The following is a 22,843-nucleotide window of genomic DNA, read 5'->3' on the forward strand; positions in this document are numbered from 1 at the left end:
CTGCAGTGCCCAAGGAGCTGTCTGAGGTGCATAAGGTTAATGGCTGTATTTACATAGCCATCAATTCACTTCACAAAGAACTGTCCCAGTAGAAAGGTGCAGCTCCCAGCAGGCAGCCCAGCCAGGCAGAGCGACAAGTCTCTAAACAAGTGGAAGAAAACACCTGATAAATCTTAATGACAGCATCTTGTTCTCATTAGATTATTTATCTCTTTATTTTCAGTCAAAAGGTCTTAAGGCCTCTTACTGAACAAAACCTGACACTTCTATCCTGGCATGAGTCACTTTCTGAAACATTTTGGGACAGAAGCAAAATAGTAGCTATATTCCTAGGATGCTGCCTACCTTCCATTTGCACTGTTCAAAATGAGAGTCACACATATTGCTATTTCAATTTAAAGCTAAAGTAATTAAAATTAAATAAATTTTAAAATTCTGATTCTTGGTCACTATAGCCACATTTCGGGTGCTTAAACGGTCACAAGCGGCTTAGTGGCTATGATAGCCAACACCACAGACTTTAGAACATTTCCCTCATCACAGACAGTTCTTTTGGGAATTATAAGATTTTTTACCTATAATGTCCAGCCCCTGACGTGCTCTGGAGTTTGTACATCTTCATTCCATGAGAACTTAATGATGAAGGAGGCCTTCTGGAGTTCCCACATTCTCCAGACGCATTCTTAAGCAACTTAATGCTCTCAAACCTACTCTGACTGGGTGATTCCACTTCTACTCTAGAAAAAGGCACACATGGCTACAAACAGGCCTGCAATTACGAGAAGGCTTATACAGTGAACCCTGGGTCTCAGTGTCAGGTATGAGTTTGCTCAAGAATATCCTCATAGTATTCTATGATAGAAAAAAATGGAGAAAACAGCAATTCCTTCTATAGGGTAACAGCTAATTAAAATGCAGTACATTCATAATTGAACATAATTAATAATAGAACATTAATTCAGTTAACGAATTGGACAAGAGCTATGCATGTATCAATATGGATAAATCTTGAAGACAATCGTAAGTGAATAATGCATATTACTGAAACAGAGGTGTTCCCTGGTGCCCTAATGGTTTAGGTATCCAGCACTGTCACTGCTGTGGCTTGGGTCTGATCCCTGGCCTAGGAACTTCTGCATGCCAGGGGTGCAGCCAAAAGAAAAAAGAGTAGCAAAGTATTGAACAGATATATAGTGTTTTATTATTTAAGAAAAGAAATTCACACACAATATGATTAGTGTTTAAATAAAAAAATAGAACAGTTTAATTTATTTTGATGTTTCTACATTACACTTTTCATTTATTTTATTTATTTATTTTTCTTTTTAGGTCCCCACCAGTGGCATATGGAGGTTCCCAGGCTAGGGGTCTAATCACTGCTATAGCTGCCGGCCTACACCACAGTCACACCAATGCCAGATCCGAGCCATTTCTGCGACCTACACCACAGCTCATGGCAATGCCAGATCCTTAACCCACTGAGGCCAGGGATTGAACCCACCACCTCATGGTTCCCAGTCAGATTCGTTTCCTCTGCACCACAACGAGAACTCTCTGCATTACATTTTTTAAATAAAGTTTAATGCCAGATATGCTTACTATTTCTGTTGACCAGCGAGCACTGACAAATCAACTTCAGATGGTTAGAGCATATCAGGACACCATCAGTACATTCTTTCTCTTCACATCTGGATATCTTTGAGACATAATGCATATTAAACATTTTAAAGATATGCAGAGAAATATAAGCCAAACTTTTTTATGTTTATTTTTTCCTTTTAGGGATACACCCACAGCACATGGAAGTTCCTAGCCTAGGAGTTGAATCAGAGCTGCAGCTGCCAGCCTACGCCACAGTAGCACCAGATCTGAGCCACATCTTTGACCTACACCGAAGCTTGCAGCAACACTGGATCCATAACCCGCTGAGTGAGGCCAAGGATCAAACACACATCGTCATGGATACTAGTCAGGTTTTTAACCCACTGAGCCACAAGAGTAACTCCTAAACCAAACTCTTAATAGAATTTGGAGGGGGTAAAGACTAGAATGGGTTAGAGAGATATTTAAAAGTGATGTGTATTTTTTTAATCTAACTCTAATTTTAATTTTGCTTTTTTTGAACTTATGTGTTACCAGCGGAGCTTCCCCAAAGCCACTGGGACCCTGTATTATGACAAACGGCACCCTTGTCCACATGATGTAATGTTAGCAGCTGCAACAACACTGACCAGCCATTCCTAGCCAGCAGAAAATATGGTCTACTAGCACCAGACTCTACAGTAAATCAAAGGCCATGTTCTTTTTCCTAAGTGGATATTTGTTCTTAAGGGGAAAAAATCAGGCAATTTCATTGTTTGGATGCTTCTGTTGCTTAGTTTTCCATGTAAGCTATCTTCTGTTGTGCCCTCATCTGCCACTCAACTTGGAAGCCTCATCTCTGAACTGTCTGGAGTTGAATGCTGGAGGGGGACAAAGGGCAAAGTGGCAGGCGGCCAGGGAGGAGAGCCATAGCATCTTGACAGTTGAGCAGAGATGACCAAAGTAGAAACCTGCCAAAGAGACAACAGTGACGGATGGGTCCTAAGGAAATGTTGGTACAAACCTAGTCATACGCAACGCTCCACAGCCTTCAAGAAAGCACCACCATTCCACAAGCCATCTAAGTAATTAAAACACAGCTCTGGAGACAGAGGAGGTTAAATACCTCTGACCCAGCCCATCCACTCTTCTTGGTGGCTGCCAGCCCTACCCATCCTGCCAGCACCTACACATTTCTATAAATCTGGCTATCTCTAAAAAATCTCACAAAATCCCAATTTTGAAAAAGGACTAAAGATTTTTTAAATTTTTTATCATAGTTTGTTTACAATGTTCTGTCAATTTCTTCTGTACAGCAAAGTGGCCCAGTTTTACATTTATATACATTCTTTTTTTCAAATAATCCTCCATCACGCTTCACCACAAGTGCTTAGATATAGTTCCCTGTGCTATACAGCAGGGTCTCATTGCTTATCCATTCCAAATGCAATAGTTTGCATCCACTAACCCCAAGCTTTTTACATTTGTCTTCTACTCAGAGGAGGCTTCAGTTTGCAAACTTCACTTTTTTTAATAGTGCAAGATAAAGTCAAATCCACCGAAAGCTTTTCAGTTAAACAAACAGAGAAGATAATTTATTCCTCCAAAGTGGCAGGAGAATACAAGAAGCCAAGCATCTGTCCAGAAACTTTCCATAGCCCCTTAAGTCCTATAACTCTGTCTACAACTTCATCTTCTGGTCTTGACTAAATCTTCAATTATTCTCAGGATGGATGAAATCTCAAATCCACATCGGCTTTTAACATCTGCTGAGTCTTAACTCTGCGGGAATAGAGACGAAATTCCTTTATGTCACCTGCCGACAGGATTACAATTTAAATCAGACTCAAAAGTATATGGACAAAGAAGCCATATTTTTTTTCTCCTGGTCAATACAAACATCAGCCAGATGACAGAAGGCGGCAAAATGCTGGCTACATGCTCAGTGCAGCATAACTTCCTCAACATCTGTTTTAACTACTGATTCTTAGTTTTAAAGCCCTCAACTACAGAGGATGCATCTTATGCTCTAAAAGAAACTCAGGGGGCTCAGTGAGTTAAGAACGCAACAGAGTGTCCATGAGGATGCGGGTTCGATCCCTGGCCTCACTCACTGGGTAAAGGATCTGGTGTTTCTGCAGGCTGCAGCACAGGTCACAGATGTGGCTCAGATCCAGTATTGCTGTGGCTGTGGTGTGGGCCAGCAGCTGCAGCTCTGATTTGACTCCTAGCCCAGGAACTTCCATATGTTACAGGTGCAGCCCTAAAAAAGGAAGGAAGGAAGGAAGGAAGGAAGGAAGGAAGGAAGGAAGGAAGGAAGGAAGGAAGGAGGGAGGGAGGGAGGGAGGAGGGAAGGAAGGAAGGAAGGAAGGAAGGAAGGAAGGAAGGAAGGAAGGAAGGAAGGAAGGAAGGAAGAAAGGAAGAAAGGAAGGAAGGAAGAAAAAAGAAAGAAAGAAAGAACGAACGAACAGAGGGAGGGAGGGAGGGAGGAAGGAAAGAAAGGAAGAAATAAACAAACAAACAAACTAGAAATTTAGGGACATAATCAACATCAGTTTCTCATCCATAATACCAATCCAGACAACATCTATCTACTTTGTATTTTTGGCTCTGGGATTTAAACCAAACTTCAGAATCATTCTATTTTAGACAAGCTTATCAATTTACAAAACACAAAACCCACAACCTATCAACACAGCCTTGTTTTTGGAAAATCTTTGTATTAAAAATGTCAACTCTGGGGAGATTCTGTCATGGCTCAGTGGTAACGAAACCAACTAGTATCCATGAGGACATAGGTTTGATCCCTGGCCTTGCTCAGTGAGTTAAGGATCTGATGTTGCTGTGAGCTGTGGTATAGGTCACAAATGTGGCTCGGATCCTGAGTTGCTGTGTCTGCAGCATCGGCCAACAGGTACAACTCCAATTCTACCCCTAGCATGGGATCTTCCATATACCGAAGGTGCAGCCCTAAAAAGAAAAAAAAAAAAAATTGCCAACTCTTAAAGATGAACAGTAAAAAGAAGTGTCAGGCCCAATATAGTCCAAGGCATGGTAGCATCAGGGCTCTGGGAAAAATTGCCAGAAATGCAAATTCTCAGGCTCTATCCCAGACTTCTTGAACCCACAATTCTGGGGGTGAGGCCTGGAAATGTGTTTGAACAATGCCCTCCAGGTTATTTTTTTAATGTACTGGTATAATTGATAATATTAAGAATCTCAATATTGGGGGATATGCATGCTCAGCAAGGTTGATAATATGAAACTGATTTTTTAAAATCCAGAATTAGCAGAGGACCAAACAAACAAGAACAAAAAAAATATCTTGCAATCAACATGAGCTCTATATTCATCTCCCCTCCTCACTTACCTCGAAGTAAATGAAGCAGTAAAACTCGTATATGGATACAGTCAACTGCTTGTAAGTTCATGTCTATTTATGCTGTGGTTCAGAAATATTTGCACATCAAACCAGAATCTGAGTTTACACTTGGAATCCCAAGTTGTTTGTAAATGTGAAGAGAGTCAATTCAGAATCAAAGTATCTTGAAGACACAGGAGTTTTCTAGGAATCTTGCCAGTCCTTTGTCTCAGGGTGACTTTACCTTTCAGACCTGAGGAGTATCTTCCCTTCCTGATTAATACTTCTGTAAGATGATTAGTGTACAGTGATCATGCATATGTCAGGACTACCTGGCTCCACACTTCTACCAAGAACACTAGAGCTTGCTGCCCCATCATAATAGGGTGACCCAAGATAGTAGCCCCATATCTTTGGCCATATAGGTAATCTCTGCTCCCCTGACTCCCTCAGGAAGAATGTGGAGCTGATGTGTTCTAATTGCCATCTTCCTTTTTAACAACATAGAAACCCTGCAGATGAACTCCACACATCTAATTTAGGAGTCCAGAAGGACAAACCCCCAAACCTAGGTAGAAGCTTATTTCTAGGCCTGTAGAGTCAAATCAGAACATCCTGTCAGATACCTATTTATGAGACATTAATTTCAAGTATATTCAAATGTTTTCACATATTGATCATCACATCAAGCAGAGCCGTGTCTACTGTGTAATCACAAAAATGAATAAACATGGGGTGCTTATAAAGGACCCAGGAACCACAAAACTGATCAATTGTTAATTCTCTGAAGTGACTATACATGCCTTCTTTTGCAATAACTCCATTAAGCTCTGTTTGGGGGGTGGAAATGCCCATGTCCTCTGTTCACTGTCTCTGCAAAATACAGTAACAATCCGGAGTAGCTGTGAGCTGGAGTGTAGGTCACAGACACGGCTGGATCTGGCATTGTTGAGGTTGTGACATAGGCCAAAAAAAATGACCACAGTGTGTATCTACTGGCCTCCTATTATTTTGAACAAAGACCAATTTCTTTCTTTTTTCTTTTTTTTTTTTTTTTTTTTTTTTTTTGCTTTCTGGTGCTGTACCCATGACATATGGAAGTTCCCAGGATGGGGTCAAATTGGAGCTGTAGCTGCCGGCCTATACCACAGCCACACAGCAGCACAAAATCTGAGCCACATCTGTGACTTACACCACAGCTCACAGCAATGAGAGATCCTTAAGCCACTGAATGGGGCCAGGGATCAAACCCACATCCTCAAGGATACTAGTCTGGTTCATAAACCACTTAGCCACAACAGGAACTCCAAAGACCAATTATTTCTCAATGAGTTTTTGACCCAAGCCTCATTCAAGCTTGTCTGGCCAAGGACTTTTAGAGCTTTACTTTGAAATACATGCTGGTTACTTATCTCTTACCCCTGACCAAACCTGGGCCTTACATAGGAGGAGTTTAATCCTTCCTGAATTGGAAGAATGGATACTCTATTAAGAGATTTGGCTCTACCTCACTGCCTGGGTTCAAATCATGGCCCTTTCACAAGCTGCCTAGATGGCTTCATGCATAGGATGGAGATGATGGCTATAGCTACCTTGTAGAGACGGGGGGAGGATTAAATGAGACAGTACATAAATATACTCAGTGTAGTAAAATGATACAGCCTCCATGAAAACAAAGTGGCGGGACCTCAAAAAATTAAAAATAGAATTATCAGGCATTCCCATCGTGACTCAGCAGAAATGAATCTGACTAGTAACCACGGGGACTCAGGTTCAATCCCTGGCCTTGCTCAGTGGATTAAAGATCCAGCATTTAGGATGCAGCATTGCCGTGAGCTGTGGTATAGGTCACGGATATGGCTTGGATCTGGTGTTGCTGTGGCTGTGGTATAGGCCAGTGGCTGCAGCTCCAACCCAACCCATAGCCTGGGAACCTCCATACGCCATGGGTGTGGCCCCAAAAGGACCCCCCCCAAAAAAATTATATCATATGACCTAGCCATTCAACTTCTGAGTATTTACCCAAAAGAATTAAAAGCAGAGACTCAGATATTTGTACACCCATGTGCACAGCACCATTATTCACAATAGCTGAAAGGTGGAGACTACCCAAGTATCCATGGACAAAGGAATGGATACACAAAATGTGGTGTATATACACACTGGAATTTTTTTTTTTTTTCTTTTTAGGGCCACAGGTGCAGCATATGGAAGTTCCCAGTCTAGGGATCAAATCAGAGGTGCAGCCGCCACCTACACCACAGCCACAGCAATGCTAGATCCAAGCCACATCTGCAACCTATGCCATAGCTTGCAGCAATGCCAGATCTTTAATCCACTGATCGAGGCCAGGGATCAAACTCACATCCTCATAGATACCAGTCAGGTTTTTAACCTGCTGAGCCACAATGGGAACTCTGTATGCACAGTGGAATACTATCCAATCTTAAAAAAGAAGGAAATTCTGACACAACTACAACATGGATGAACCTTGAAGGCATCGTGCTCAGTGAAATAAGCCAGTCACCCAAGGACAAATACTGTATGACTCCAGAGCACCTAAATCCATAGAGATACAAAACAGAATGGTAATTGCCAGAGAGTGGAGGGAGGGGAAAGGGGGAGCTGTTTGTTGTTTAATGGGTACAGAGTTCCGGTTTTGCAAGATGAAGAGTTCTGTGGATGGATGAAGTGACGGTTGCACAACATTACAAATGTACTTAATACCATGGAACTATATACTTTAACACATTGAAACAGGTAAATTTTACGTTATTTGCATTTTAGCACAATTCTGTAAATGTCTAGTGCAGTAGCCAGCAACATCCTTATTCAACAAATGACAGCCGTTGTTGCCACTATAATTTTTTGAAAGATCAACAAAGCAAGCATTTAACAAATATTCCCTAATGTAAAAAAAGGAAAATACCAGCAGAAAACTCTAGTGAAAGAGACATTGGCTAGCCAATGTCCAATTCCATTTAAACAGCTCCCTGCCCATCCCCACTCACCCCTACACTATATGCTACTTTAAGGGGATGCTTAAATATTAACCAATTAGTTTCCTCAATCTCCTCAGCTGCACATCAGCCCCTAGGCTTTGAGGTGGTGAAAATTCAGCACGTAAGCAGAATGAGACTAGTACCAAGGGACAGACTCACAGCCATCCTCAGCTTGTTTCATGGAACTCTGTGCTCCTGAGCTGACCCAACTGTCTGCAAAGAGCAGAATGGAGCACAAAAAAAGATGAGAGTTTTATCTTGGGAGGACTGGACCCATGGTAACCAATTTTATGGTTCTTTTGATTTGTGTCTGTGTGTGTCTGTGTGTGTGTGTGTGTGTGAAGGAATTAATCCAAAAATATAGATGAAGAAAGCTGTGTGTCTCTGATGTGAGGCCGGGTTGCATAATCATTTCTGAAAGCAGAGAAAAGGTAACAGATGTTTACATTACAATCTGGCTGCTTCTGGAAGAGCTGCCAAATGATTTAAATAGTGACGAAGATGGCAAGATTGCAGGGCCCCAGTGATTTGCTGCCCCCACTGATACATGCAGAGAAATCACCTCAATGATATTTTCTTCAGATGGCCTCAATTTAACACCTCTTTGTTTAAAATATTTTTGGAAATATTGAAAAACTTATGGTTTCTGGAGGAGACAGTTTGGGGGTGGGGGGATGTGCTTGGGTTATGGGATGGAAATCCTGTGAAATTGGATTGTTATGATCACTATATAACTACAGATGTGATAAATTCATTTGAGTAATAAAAAATTTTTTGAAAAAAAAAAAATAAAAAATAAAATATTTTTGGCTTTTAAGTTACTCAAAATCTTAAACCAATTAAAAAAAAAAGAAAAGCTAGGAGTTTCCACTGTAGCACAGTGGGTTAAGGACCTGGCATAGCTACAGCCATTCTGTAGATCACAGCTCCAGTTCAGATTCAGTCCCTGGCCTGGGAACTTCATATGGTGCAGGTGCAGCTGAAAAAGAAAAATAAAGGTAGAACTCAAGGACTATCCCAGCACTGACATTATGAAACTTGCTGTCTTTGACAAAGAGGAATGCATTAAGATGCATTTTGAAGTAGAATAACATACAACTGTGAAAAAGGATGGTTTTCAATCTTTTCACTGATTCACCATCCTTCCTTGAATGGCCCCAGAGCATATCTGAGTCTCGTGTGAATGCACGTAAAACGGTCACCACTGTACAGGAGGTCTCCACAATCAAGGGGATTTTGCCTGACCACATGGATGTCAGCTGAGCATATGGATGTCAGCCTCCTTCCCCAGCTGTGGGTCCACTAAAGGCCCTCCAGTAGCCCTCTGCCAGGTAAACAAAACAGGACAGAAATTACATGGTGTAGGATCCCATTTAATCTAAAATGATTTGGTCTAAATATTGGTATATGGATGAAAGAAGAAGGAGGGATCTGGAAAAGGAATTGTCTCTGGAGACAGACTTGAGGTTGCCAAGAGTGAGGCGGGAGGGAGTGGAATGGACTGGGAGTTTGGGGTTCATAAATGCAAACTGTTGCATTTGGAATGGATAAGCAACGAGGTCCTGCTGTAGAGCACAGAGAATTCTGTCCAATCCCTTGTGATAGACCATGATGGAAAATTATATAAGGATGCATATACACATATGCATTACACACATACACACACACACATATGACTGGGTCACTTTGCTGTACAGCAGAAATTGGCACGTTGTAAATCAACTCTAATTTAAAAAAAATTTATTTAAAAAGAAACTGTCTTAGTGGCAGAGTTGGGTTCATTTTTCTTTACTTTTTATACCCTTCTACAGAGTTAGAAATTTCCTACCCCAAATAGGAATTATCTTTGTGAACTTATTTGAAAGAAAGAGAGAAATAGAAAAAGAACTCTACCAAATAGAAGCCTAGAGTGATGAAAAGAATCCTGGCTTATGCATTTAGGGACCTAGGTTCCCTGCCAGAAATAAGGAGCTGGGGACATTGCATAAGCCATTTCATGACTTTGGGCCCAAAAAGTTGTACTACAGCAGGGTTTCTCAACCTTGACACTTTTGACATTTAGGGCTAGCTAGAGACTAGCTGCTAGGGCTGTCCACAAAGACAGGCTACAAAGGATAGGATGTTCAGCAACATCCCCAACCTCTACCCATTTCAGACCCACTTAATCCCACCCCAACTTCTAACAGCAAAAATGACTCCATAAATGACCCCTGGGAAGCAAACCTGCCCTCAGTTGAGAAACTCTAAGAAACTTTAAGTTTCTTCCCTGCTGGAATCCTTCCTTCCTTGATTATTTTAGGAGCTATATCTAAAGTCTAAGATTTTAGGTCAATGACACATAGGGAAGTACCTCTGTTATACCAAGGACACATCAATATTTTAATAATTCATTAAGCAAAGGATGATATGAAAATGAATAAGAGAGTAAAACCATGAATTTTCTTCTTTTTTCTTTTTACAGCCACACCCTCAGCATATGGAATTTCCTGAGACAGGGGTCAAATCAGAGCTGCAGCCTACACCACAGCAACACCAGGTCCAAGCCACATTTGCAACCTACATCATACCTTGCAGCAACACTGGATCCTTAACCCACTGAGCAAGGCTAGGGGGTCAAACCTGCACCCTCACAGAGACTATGTTGGGTCCTTAACCCACTGAGCCACAATGGGAATTTCAAAACCATGAATTTTCAGAGAAAACTTTAGGGCACATGGTATAAATGTAAAACTAAGAGAATTCAAGCAGACACAATGGTCATTAAAAACTAATAATAATAATAACTCTACTTTTTGACAGTTCCAGCTTCAATTAAGACAAGTGAAATACTGCAGAAATGTTCAACTGCTTTCTTGTTTGTAATGAACCTACAGCACTAACAAAACCAACATAAGTTATTTTTCTGGAAGGTCGTAGTTTCATTTTTAAAAAATTGCTAGTGTTTTATTTTTACTTTGTAAGAAATACAAAGATATCTTCATGTCTTTCTAAAATGGAAATTGTACTCTTCTGCACTGATACTATGAACAAGCTCATAAAAGGAGATAAATGATCTACATCTTTACTATCTTTTTAAATACAGCATCTTCCTTTTATTTGCCATTTTATTAACAAGAACTTCCTAATATCTGATACTACCATATCTCTGAGTTAACATTATTTATGCTCATGCTAATGACTTGCTACTGCAAGACCCTGACATCTTCTGAATTAAAAAGAATGACAAAAAAATTCAACGTGGCTTTAAATTCATGACTCTTTGAAAATCAGTAGTTCATCCAGACAGAGGAAGCCATTTATTAACCCTAAACCTGGTACACACTAACTATTCAACAAAGACAGGATACAGTTATCATTATTCACAACCATGCTAGAAAAAAGAGTTCTATTTCAAATTATTGGTTCGGTTTTACAGCAACTAGAAACTCAAAGTGTGAAAGAAGAGACTATTACACAATAAATACATGTTCTGAATTCTTAGACCTTAAATTATGCCTCAGCATCATTTTAACATCAGTATCTCTTCATGAGCTCAAATAGGTCCAAATTGAGTCACCCTATCCAATCCTCATCCACCACCACCTCCCAGTTAAATATCTCTTATAAAATTACAGGTACTATGACAGCGACCAGGAAGTGACCCAAGCTTACTGGTGCATACAATTATCAAACATTTGAGCTGGGTTCAATTAATATAATGTTCTAACTAACTGAGCCTTGATAACACAAGAAGTGGATGTGGTTCTACCCCATAGAGAGAGCTGAAATGAGATGTCCTAGCACATCACAATAGCTATTCCCAGAGTTCCCATCATGACTCAACAGTAATGAACCCAACCAGTATCCATGAGGATGAGGGTTCAATCCCTCTGTGGGTTAAGAATCCATGAACTGTGGTGTAAGTCATAGATGTGGCTCATATCCTGAGTTGCTGTGGCTGTGATGTACACTGGCAACTACAGCTCCAATTTGACACCTAGCCTGGGAACTTCCTATGCCATGGGTACAGCCATAAAAAGGAAAAAAAAAAAAAAAAAAAAAAAAAAAAAAAAGCTGTTCCCTCTAGGGCTTTATTGGCAAGGGCAGCATGCTAGGAGTAAAGACCATGGGATTCTAAGCCCAAACTGGATGCAAGTCACAACACCTCCTACCCTTGATCTTCTGGAAAACTGAACTCTGAGGTACTTTTCAGATTTAAAATTCAATGAGCCTTTGAATCTTTCCTTAAATCACCCTGCACAGTTAAATTTATGTTTAAACACACATACAAGAGCTATCCTCATTGACTTTAGGGAGGAAAATGGATTTAACTTGAATGGCCACTGTAAATCAGGAAGAGTTACTTTAATTTTTTTCAATAGATATTAAATACATGGGAAACCAAAGCTAAGCTTACCTTGTGAAAGGTTGGCTGCTGGAGTTCACAGAGTCAGTGTTATTACAAAGCCCAACTCCATACACCCATTCAAGCCTATGTCTGTAAGGGCAGCCTAAGAAGGATGTGAGCTTTTTCTAATAATGTTTTCAAAACAAATAATTATGAAGTCATTACTGTAGCCAAGATCACTTTACCAATCCCTTTATGGACATCTTTTTCCTACTGTTTCTCCTCCACCCTCAACCCTGCATCTTCTTAACAAATTAGGATAAAGTACACTGTATGATCTCCCAAACATTCATGATTGGCTTCAGGGCTTGTAATTATGTTGTTAATCCTAGAATATTTGTATCCAACACCTGATGAAATGCACACAAGTAAGTCCATCACCTAGATGCTCCATCTATCTCAAGGACAAAAAAAAAAAAATCAAAAGGTTATTCTGTTTACTATAATGTCTCTCCCTATCTGTATAGAAAGAGAACCAAAACACAGGGTGAAAAACTCCCAAAGAGGAAGAAAGCATAAGGGGGGAAATATACTTATGCAAATTCTAAAGAGACCTATAAAACTGCAATCTGAGAATTTTATTATTAAGCTAAGCTTCTTAGTAGAGAAATCCCCAAAACTCTCCAACTGGGCAGCTAATTGAGAGTTAGGAAGAGCCAAAGGACATCCCTCTTTTTCTGATTCATCACAGGCAATATAGAAACCCTTGTTCAGTATGATAATGTGACTTTTGTCAATGCATGTTCAAATCAGATAGAGGATTGGCTGGTAATGATGTCATACCCACAGGTTAATCTCCAGTGGATGCAGTTTTAATATCATATGCACTCATCCATCATTTACATTAACACAGTATTATATTAAGTGTACAAACAAATGAGCTGTGCAGATAAAAGCAGCTATTAGAGAAAGGCTATGTGCCACTGAAAAGGAGGTAGGGGGACAAAGCTAAGAATCTTTGTGTGTGTGTGCATGTGTGACTAAATGGAACTAGGTCAGCCAACAATACACATCTCTAAAAAGAGCCAAAAATTAATATTGAAATTCAAGTGACCTAGAATATTCTAGTACTAGAAATAGGAAAGGTTGCCTCCAATAAAAAATATTCCATAATCAAACTGAGATATTTGTAGGGTTTGTGTGATTTTGTAGGGTATGTGTTTGGGGGAGAAATAAAAAAAAAATGGTCATTCAAAAGTAAGTGAATTGTCAGCCACTGCTTTTCTGGGAAGAGAACTTTCTTATCTTTTAACAAGGAAAATGGGCCACGTCAAACCATGACTTAAAATGTTAATACATTTTAAAGTGTCAAGGGGCAATTAAGATGCTACAGAAGGAAGACAGCAAAATCATCCAAAGCTGAACAATGAGACAGAACAACTGAAGAAGAAAACCTTGAAATCCAGCTTTCAGCTAGGAGAATATTGATCAAGAAACAACCACACAGATAAAGAATGCTTTTTGTACAAATGAGCAATGCCAACTCATAAGGTCAGTTTGGGAGGACATAAGTCATCATTAGTCATAAAAATTCTGAAAATTGCTCTCACACAGCCTTATTAAGAACTGTATTTCCAATCCAAAGGAAGTGTTAGGCTTACACACTGATCTATGACTACAAACTTTAGCAGAAATGCTTCTCACTGTAAAACCCACAGTGAGCTTTTGAAGAATTCTTCAAGTCACACATCCGTCCTCAAAGGACTGAATGCAAAATGCAGATTATAGCATGAAATGGATACTCTAAAATTATTCTGGCTTTTTTTTTTTTAATTCAAGAACTGCCTGAATGGGGCTAAGACACACAAATAAATTGCCCCACTTCATCTCTTAGCAAGTGGTCTGGAGGAGGGCAGTATGATAAGAACACTAACCCATCAATGTGTGCAGTGATGAGCTTCGGGTTGTTGCAAAAATCCCCGGACCACGGATATTACAGAAAGAACCAAGCCAAGGCTTACAACACGTCCATTCCCACACTCAGGGATCGCCTGTCACATCACATCAACCTTACCCTCTCAGAGGGACGCCATTTAAAAGTTAAAGGGGAAAGGAGTACAGGGATACAGACGCTTCACCAATGGGGAGAGGGGGGTCTTTAAATCCTGGGGGTAGGGGGACATGGGTAGCTTTCAGTGAGTAACCATGAACTTGTGCATCTCGCTGAGGTGTTGATTCACAGGCTGGCTAAGTGGTCCGTGGAGCCTCCAAAGACTAAACGATAATGATGCAGGAGAAAAACACACCAGTGGCACCGCGTCTGGCTTGGGCTGCCTCCCTAGGTGCGGAATATCAGGCTTTCTTCTTCCCATCCTCCCTGAGGATGAGCTCACGGTTCAGGGTTAAAGATGCCCTTCCTTTTAGGAGCAGACTAACAGGGCAAATGAGGAAGCAGGAGACGAAATTGAAAAAGAGGGGAAGAAATGTAAAGATGACTGACTTGGTGGACAAATCCATGGTACCCAATGTAGGAAGAGATGGAACTTGCAGACCCGCTCCAGTTCTCCACTTGCGCAGGAAGCTTTGCGCTGACAGCTGGAAGCGGGAGCACGCAACGTCCTTCAATCAAGAGCCCTGAAACCAGGAGTTCAGGTGTAGGCTAACCTGCTCCCTCTTGAAGGCTCCTATAAAGGTCCTGGCTCAGACCCGAGAAATGAAGCCCCAAAGCTGGCTTTTTCAAAATAAGAGCTCAAGGGCAAGTTTGCCCTCTCCCTGCTCATACCAGTCCATCAAGTGGCCTCTTCCGTATCCACAGAGCACCCCCAGGATCTCTGTATGCAGACTGGAACCCTTAAGTTGGAAGCGGCCACTGCTCCTCCCTAGCCGTACATGCCCACTTCTCAGCGCGGCTTCTAACTTCGGTGTGCAAGAGAGGTGTACGGCACAGGAGGTGACTCCCACACTCCAGAGCAAAATGATGAGAGGGGCTGCCTGGAGTCGAGTTAACTCCCTATCAGCCCGAGAAGCAGCTGCTGCCCACGAGACAGAAACTGAGAGCACCGGGTCCAAAGCCACCCCAATTCGCCTGCCTGCCCTCTCCTTCCCCATTCAACCCTCCCTACTCAACTAAAGCCAGCAGTCAACTCGGAACCGCACGTCCAGAGCGAGGCACCGATACCGCACTCTACCCGGAGGAACACTCACCTTGCTGCCTCCCAGAGGACGCCCCGGGAGTGGCCCATCACCTCCGTAGACTCTCTGTGAAAGGAAACTTTCAAGTCTCTCCAAAGACAAGCCCGAAACTGCACTGAGAGAACCGATGTCTACAGAAGCAGCCTTGGCAACTCCATTCCTGGGGTCCTGCGACAGTTGCGCAACGTGTTGGTTCGCCCCGTCCAGAGCAGTGCGCAGCCAGCAGTGCCGAGCAGAGCTAGGCTAGCGCGCCCACGGGGAGGGGCCAGGCCGCCGCCAGCCATGCTGATTGGCCAGACCAGCCTCCTTTCCCCACCCCACCCCCACTTCCCACCCCCGGTGGTCCACGTGGGCCGGCCCTCTCCCCGCCCAGCTCCCCTACTCTGTCCTCTCGCTGGCACAGCTGCCGGCCTCCTCCGGCCTCTCCCTGGCGCCTCGCTGTGGCCACAGCTCAGCAGGTAAGCTGTGGAAAAGGTCTTCTTTCTGAATAGCTGAGAACCTCCTTTAGCCCTGCCTTACCAAGGGGAATTTAAGTGTTTGGCTCCCAATGGAAAACAATTCCTAGGCATGATGTCTCCATCTAAGGACTGAAAGCAGCTTGCAAACAAGCTTCCTTAGCTGGCCTGACTGTAACATATGCATAGCTAATCCGGTTTCTTATGTAACTTGTATGCAAGGAAAAGGAGAGGAATCCACACACAGTCATTACCTGAATACTTTCTTATTTTAAAAACTATGAAAGTACAGCTAAGATTTCTTTGCCTCGCACCCCATACCAAATCCTACTCCCTCTACCTTCCCCAAGTGAAATAACACTAATAACTCTTGACACTTAAAGATCATTCATTTTGCATCTGAGCTCCATTTTATGGGCAAGAAAACTGAGGCACAGAGACGTTAAATAACTTCTTTAAGATCACATAGTTAAGCAGCGCTGAGTGTGTGTAATGCGAACCCTGGAAGTCTGGTTGCAGAACCCATGTTTTTTGATATTCAAAGTGTAATCCAGAAGAGGTTTCCCCTGAGGACTCATTTAGAGTGAAGAATTTCAGACCCCACCCAGAATCAGAATCAGAATCTTGTAGATACCCAGGTTATTAGTAACTGCCTAAAGTTTGAGGAGCTTCACTGTGCTATTCACTGTCACTGGTTTGCTTATCCTCTTCTGGTCCTTTTACTCTGTGTTGACATATAATTATGCACCATCTTGTCCCGCTTGCATTCCAAAATATATTTGCCCTCCTGTGAGCCTACTGCTTGACCTACCATAGCCTTTGTTCTATGGCACGTTTGTCATATCATACTATTTCATGTATCATTTAACCTCTTCAAGTTTTTGCTCTTTTATTCCCAAAGCTGGGGCTCTGAAAGACAGTCATCTTATCAAGCTGTCACCAGTCTAAGACAGAGCTCAAGCATCAGAGACAGACTTAATTTCTGAGGAGTACGCTCAGCACTGAGATTCTATTAAGGACACAGGCAGATCCAAGGAAAACCTGAAATGACATGATAGGAGATGCCAGTGTTTTCTCTTGTCATCATATGTTCATTCGCTTAAAGAAACTGAGGGCATATTCTGTGTCAGGCACTGTAATGGGTGCTGGTATAGACAGAAGTCACAGAAGCAAATAAAAGAGCAAAAACTGGAGTTCCCCTTGTGGTGAAATGAAACAAATCTGACTAGTATCAATGAAGATGAGGGTTTGATCCCTGGCCTCACTGAGTTGGGATCCGACGTTCCAGTGAGCTGTGGTGTAGGTTGTAGACATGGCTCAGATCTGGCATTGCTGTGGCTGTGACATAGGCTGGCAGCTGTATCTCCAATTCAACTCCTAGCCCAGGAACTTCCATATGCCATGGGTGTGACCCTAAAAAGACCAAAATAAACAAAGAAAAAACAGCAAAAACTCCTGCCCCTACAGAGGAGCTTATCTTCTAGCAAGGGGAGAAAGACAATTAACATGATACATAATGAAGTACAGAGCATGACAGAAAGTGTGTCACAGAGAAAAATAAAGTGCAGAAAGGAAAATAGGCTCCAGGAGGTTGGGATTTTAAATGTAGCATTTAGGCCAGTTCTCGCTGAGAAGGTAACCTTTGAACTAAGACTTGGAAGAGCTGAGGAATCGAAGTCATTTAGAAGAACGCTATACCCATTTAGTCACCAAATATTGATTGAGCACTGTGTATCAAGCATGGTTCTGGCATGGGTTTTGTGTTTACTTCAGCCCTGCTGTTTTGCATCTGTCCAAGTTCACCTGGACTAAAGTTTCCTTGTCCTATTGAGGGGGGAAAATATAAGCACTTTTGTGTGGCTCAACCTACTATCATATTTTCGTATCCTGGATGTTCAGGATTGTTAGAGCGTTGTGTCCCCAAAATGCAAAAGTGAATGTCCTAAACCCCAATACCTTAGAATTCAACCTTACTTGGAGACAGGGTCTTTACAGAGGTAGTCAAGGTAAAATGAGGTTATTATGATGGACCCTAATCCAATGTGACTAGTCTTATAAAGAGAGGAAATGTGCCAAGGGAAAAATATCTTGTGAAGATGAAGACAGAGATCGGGGTGCTGCTTTTACAAGGCAAAGAATGCCAAAGATGGTGGGCCATCCACCAGAAGAAGGTAGAGGCATGGAAAAGATTCATTCTCTCTTTCAGCTCTCAGAAGGAGCCAACCTTACCTACTTCTTCATCTCAGATGACTACCTGCAGAACTGTGAGATCATTGATTTCTGCTCCTTAGGCCACCCAGTTTGTAGCACTTTGTCACAGCTAGCCTAACTAATAAAAGTATGTTTCTAAGATAAGATGGTACAGTTTAGTGATTCATCTACAAATTTCCAATGACCAGATGTCCTTTGTGTAAGAACAAGAAGCCAATATGATCTGAAGTGAGATTTACCAAGCAAAACACCACAAGAAAAGGCAAATTGTATTTTTTTAAATAAAGCCAAAGGATTCCCAATTATTCAATTATTTCTTCCACAACTATTTATTAAATGCCTGCTATATGCCATGCTCTGAGATGGTGACAGACAAGGCAGATGTGGTCTCTGCTCTCATGTGACTTGTATATATCTTTATGGGAAGAGTTGGATGGTAAACAAATCAGCAAATACATAAACAAGATAATTTCAGAGCAAAATAAGTATTTACAGGAAAACCAAGTAAGGCGAGGAGTTCCCATTGTGACTCAGTGGGTAAAGAACCCAGCATAGTGTCCATGAAGATGAGGGTTCAATCCCTGGCCTTGGTTGGTGGGTTAAAGATCTGGTGTTGCCATGGCTGTGGAGTAGGCTGCAGCTGCAGCTCCAATTAGACCACAGCCCAGGAAGTTGCATATGCCACAGGTGCAGCCATAAAAAGGAAAAAAACAAATAAATAAATAAGGCTAAAGTTTTAAAAGAATGGGGGGATGGGGTTTTTTAATTTTATTTTATTTTTTTACTTTTTTATTAAAGTACAGTTGATTTACAATGTTGTGCCAATTTCTTCTGTACAGCAAAGTGACCCAGTCATATATATATATATATGGATGCCAAATGAGTGGCAAAGAGAAAAAAGAAGGGTGTTATGGAATAGAGGCAGGGGTGTTTTATATTTACATATATATATATATATATATCCCCTCTTATATTTTCTTCCATTCCACCATGGTCTTTGCCAAGAAATTAGATATATTTCCCTGTGCTATACAGTAGGACCTCATTGCTTATCCATTCTAAATGTAATAGTTTGCATCTACTAACCCCAGACTCCCAGTCCATCCCACTCTCTCTCCCCATCCCCCTTTGCAATCACAAGTCTGTTCTCTATGTCTGGGAGTCTGTTTCTGTTCGGTAAATAGGTTTATGTGTGCCACATTTTAGATTCCGCATATAATTGATATCATATGGTATTTGTTTCTCTCTTTCTGACTTACTTTACTTAGTATGAGAACCTCTACTTGCATTCATGTTGCTGCAAATGGCGTGATTTCATTTTATAGTATGAGAACCTCTACTTGCATTCATGTTGCTGAAAATAGCGTGATTTCATTTTATAGCCGAGTGGTATTTCATTGTATACATGTACCACATCTTCATAATCCATTCATCTGCTGATGGATATGTAGGTTGCTTCCATGTCTGAGTTATTGTGAATAGTGCTGCTATGAACATACAGGTGCATAAATATTTTTGAATTGTAGCTTTGTCTGGATATATGCCCAGGAGTGGGATTGCTGGATCATATGGTAGTTCTATATTCAGTTTTCTGAGGAAACTCCATACTGTTCTCCAGAGTGGTTATACCAATTTACATTCCCACCAACAATGTAGGAAGGATGGGTTTAATTTCAATTGGCTGCCCAGGGAAAGTCCCTATGAGGGGATGATATTTGAGCTAAAAATTCCATGGCAAAAGGCCATCCAAGCAAAGATACAGTAAAAATTGTTACAGGTAGAGATAACAATACTTCTCATAAGAAAATACCACTGCTTCTATTCCATAACACCCTTCTTTTCTCTCTTTGCCACTCATTTTGCATCCTTTGAGGTGGTACAATATCAATAGATGTCTTTTTCATAAAAATGGGGTTGAAGTATTTATCTTCTTATGCAAGAACCTGTGAAGGTCATGCTGAGAAGGTTTTGCACGCACACACACATTCACAAAACATCCTGTGATGCACCTCTGTGTTTATATGTAGTGACATCACATGACTTGGATATTATGTTTATTTTCCTCATTTGCATAACATCCAGAACACTTCCAGGCATGTCCTGGTGCTTAATCAATACACTGATGAGCAACTATGCCTTCGAAGGAACATACCAACTCTCCTAGGCCTGTTTATAAAATCCTCTTATTATCCAGTGAAGCTTTCATTTTAAATTTTTGCAATGCCCATGTACTCTGCAGGTAATTTTTACTTAGGAGACTAATAAGAATAACAGTTAACATTAATTGGGGGCTTGTGTGTGGCTCATTCTGCTAAGTGTTTCCCATGGATTATTATTTCTACAACCCTACAAGGTAAGTAAATTATCTTCTTTATAAGATCATGAGAAAACTGGGGCTCAAAAAGGTGAAGTAATAGGGCCAGGGCTTAAATCACTGTTAAATGGCAAACATGAGGCTTATGCTAGAGTGGGCAAGCAAAAAGCATTTGTCTATTGTTTTGCATTTGTCTTTAAAATGTTCAAAGCACAGTTTTGCTAACTTTTTTCTTTTATTTACCCCAGCCCTCTAGCTTCCAAGTTCACTTTTCTAGCCAGATATATGTTTGGCTTTCCCTTGCTTTAAACCGGGAAGTGCAAGAACTTTGATAAATGAAACGACAGATATATTTTTTTGTTTTCAGCCTGTCGGTTTTTCAGCATCTTCTAAGGAAATGTGAGTGAAGCTTCTTAGAGATCAGCCTCCTTTGACAGACATCCATATCTCACACACTGACAGCTCCCCATCTCAAAGGGGGTCTCTCCCCTCACTCAACTCATAGGGAGCGTCACACCCCCTGCCGGTCCAAATGCTGTGTGCAACATGCCATGGCAGCTCTGGACCTCATCCCATGGATACTGATAGATCCTCCTCCTGCCTGAGAGTGAAGATCTAAAAATGGCTTCAGCTGGTCTTTGTGAATCACTTTCTATTCTCACAGCTTGCCTCAAAATCCCGGTCCATGAGAAAGCCCGAGAAAATCCCAGTGGTGAAAAGATGTGAGGTATCTCTCATTGGATCCCAGATTCCCCTGCCTCACTTAGAAAGGGGGCAGCCGTTTTTGCAGTTAAATGACTTCCTGCCTGGGATGGCTCATTCAGGCTGGCTCTAAACTTCTGGAACTCAGACAAGGTGTCTGGCCGTTCACTTTGGAAGGATCAGGTGGGTTTCACTATCCTTCCCTTTACTGACCACAACTGCTTCAATAATTGATGCCCTGGAAAAGCACAGCACTTCGGTGCAAATTAGTATAAGAAGGATTTGTGAAACCACAGTGGGAAGGCATTTATTTTTTAGAGATCACACAAGAGTTGTTGCACAGAACAATATGAGCTGGTCCCAAGCAGGACCAGCCTCAGGTAGAATCATCAAAGAAATGATGCTCCTTTTAGAACACTTTCTTCTTCCTCCCTTCCACCCAACATCTCCCAAAGTAGTCATATTGCCCCGAGCAATGTGGAAAACTGATGCTATCATTTATTAATTCATTCTTTTATTGATTCCTTTATTAATTTATATAAAATTTTTGTTTGTCAAAGACGTATTTGTACATTCACATTCATAGCACCATTACGCACAACAAAATGCAGATGCAAACCAGGTGTCCATGAATGAATAAACAAAATGTGGTGCAGACATACAATGTAACATTATCCAGCCTTCAAAAAAAAGGAAGGAGTTCCTGTCAGGGCACAACAGAAATGAATCTGACTAGGAACCATGAGGTTGCAGGTTCAATCCCTGGCCTCGCACAGTGGGTTAAGGATCGGATGTTGTCATGAGCTATTGTGTAGGTCGAAGACATGGCTTGGATCCTGCGTTGCTGTGGCTGTGGTGTAGGCCAGCAAACAGCTGTAGCTCTGATTCGACCCTAGCCTGGGAATCTCCATATGCCGAGGGTGTGGCCCTAAAAATGAATAAATAAATAAATGGAAATTCTTACATATGCTTCAAGTATGACCCTTGAGGACATTATGCTAAGTGAAATAAGCCAGTCACAAAAAACCAAATACTTTTATAAATACTGAGAGTAACAGCCAAATTTGTAGCAACAGAAAGAATGGGGTACAGGGGTGAGGGGTGGAGAATGGAGAGTTAGTGTTTAATGGGTACAGCGTTTCAGTTTCCCAAGTGGAAAAGAGTTCAGGAGATGGATGGTAGCAATGGTGGCACACCAGTGAGAAGGTACTTAGTGTCACTGAACTATCCTTTAAAATGGTTGTGAGTAAATTTTATTTTATGTATATTTTACTACAACCTTTTAAAATTTTCAAAACTAACAGAAAATTTTCTAAATCAACCTAAAATGGAAAAGTGTTAAAGTTGAAAATATGAGATAGGATCTGATTTGTATCAGGACTTAGCAGATATAAATCAAACACACTTTGTGTAAACAAAAAACTTTTTTTTTTTTTTGTCTTTTTTGGGGCTGTTCCTGCGGCATGTAGAGATTCCCAGGCTAGGGGTCTAATCGGAGCTGTAGCCACCCGTCTACGCCAGAGCCACAGCAACTTGGGATCCGTCTACAACCTACACCACAGCTCACGGCAATGCCGGATCCTTAATCCACTGAGCAAGGCCAGGGATTGAACCCGAAACCTCATGGTTCCTAGTCGGATTTGTTAACCACTACGCCACAATGGGAACTCTAACAAAAAACATTTTTTAAAGTTTTTT

General features: G+C 41.4%; 1 protein-coding gene across 1 annotated transcript in view; it reads right to left on the bottom strand.

Moving 5' to 3' along the window:
• Positions 1-15,688, bottom strand: part of TAFA4 (TAFA chemokine like family member 4) — a 211,048-nt gene extending 195,360 nt beyond the window's left edge. Inside the window, exon 1 of the mRNA XM_047752009.1 lies at positions 15,476-15,688. The gene's annotated coding sequence lies outside the window, so the exon portion shown is untranslated. The remainder of the gene's footprint in view (positions 1-15,475) is intronic.
• Positions 15,689-22,843: the final 7,155 nt, after the last annotated feature.

The sequence above is a fragment of the Phacochoerus africanus genome, chromosome 1, assembly GCF_016906955.1.
Source record: "Phacochoerus africanus isolate WHEZ1 chromosome 1, ROS_Pafr_v1, whole genome shotgun sequence".
Classification (NCBI taxonomy): domain Eukaryota; kingdom Metazoa; phylum Chordata; class Mammalia; order Artiodactyla; family Suidae; genus Phacochoerus; species Phacochoerus africanus.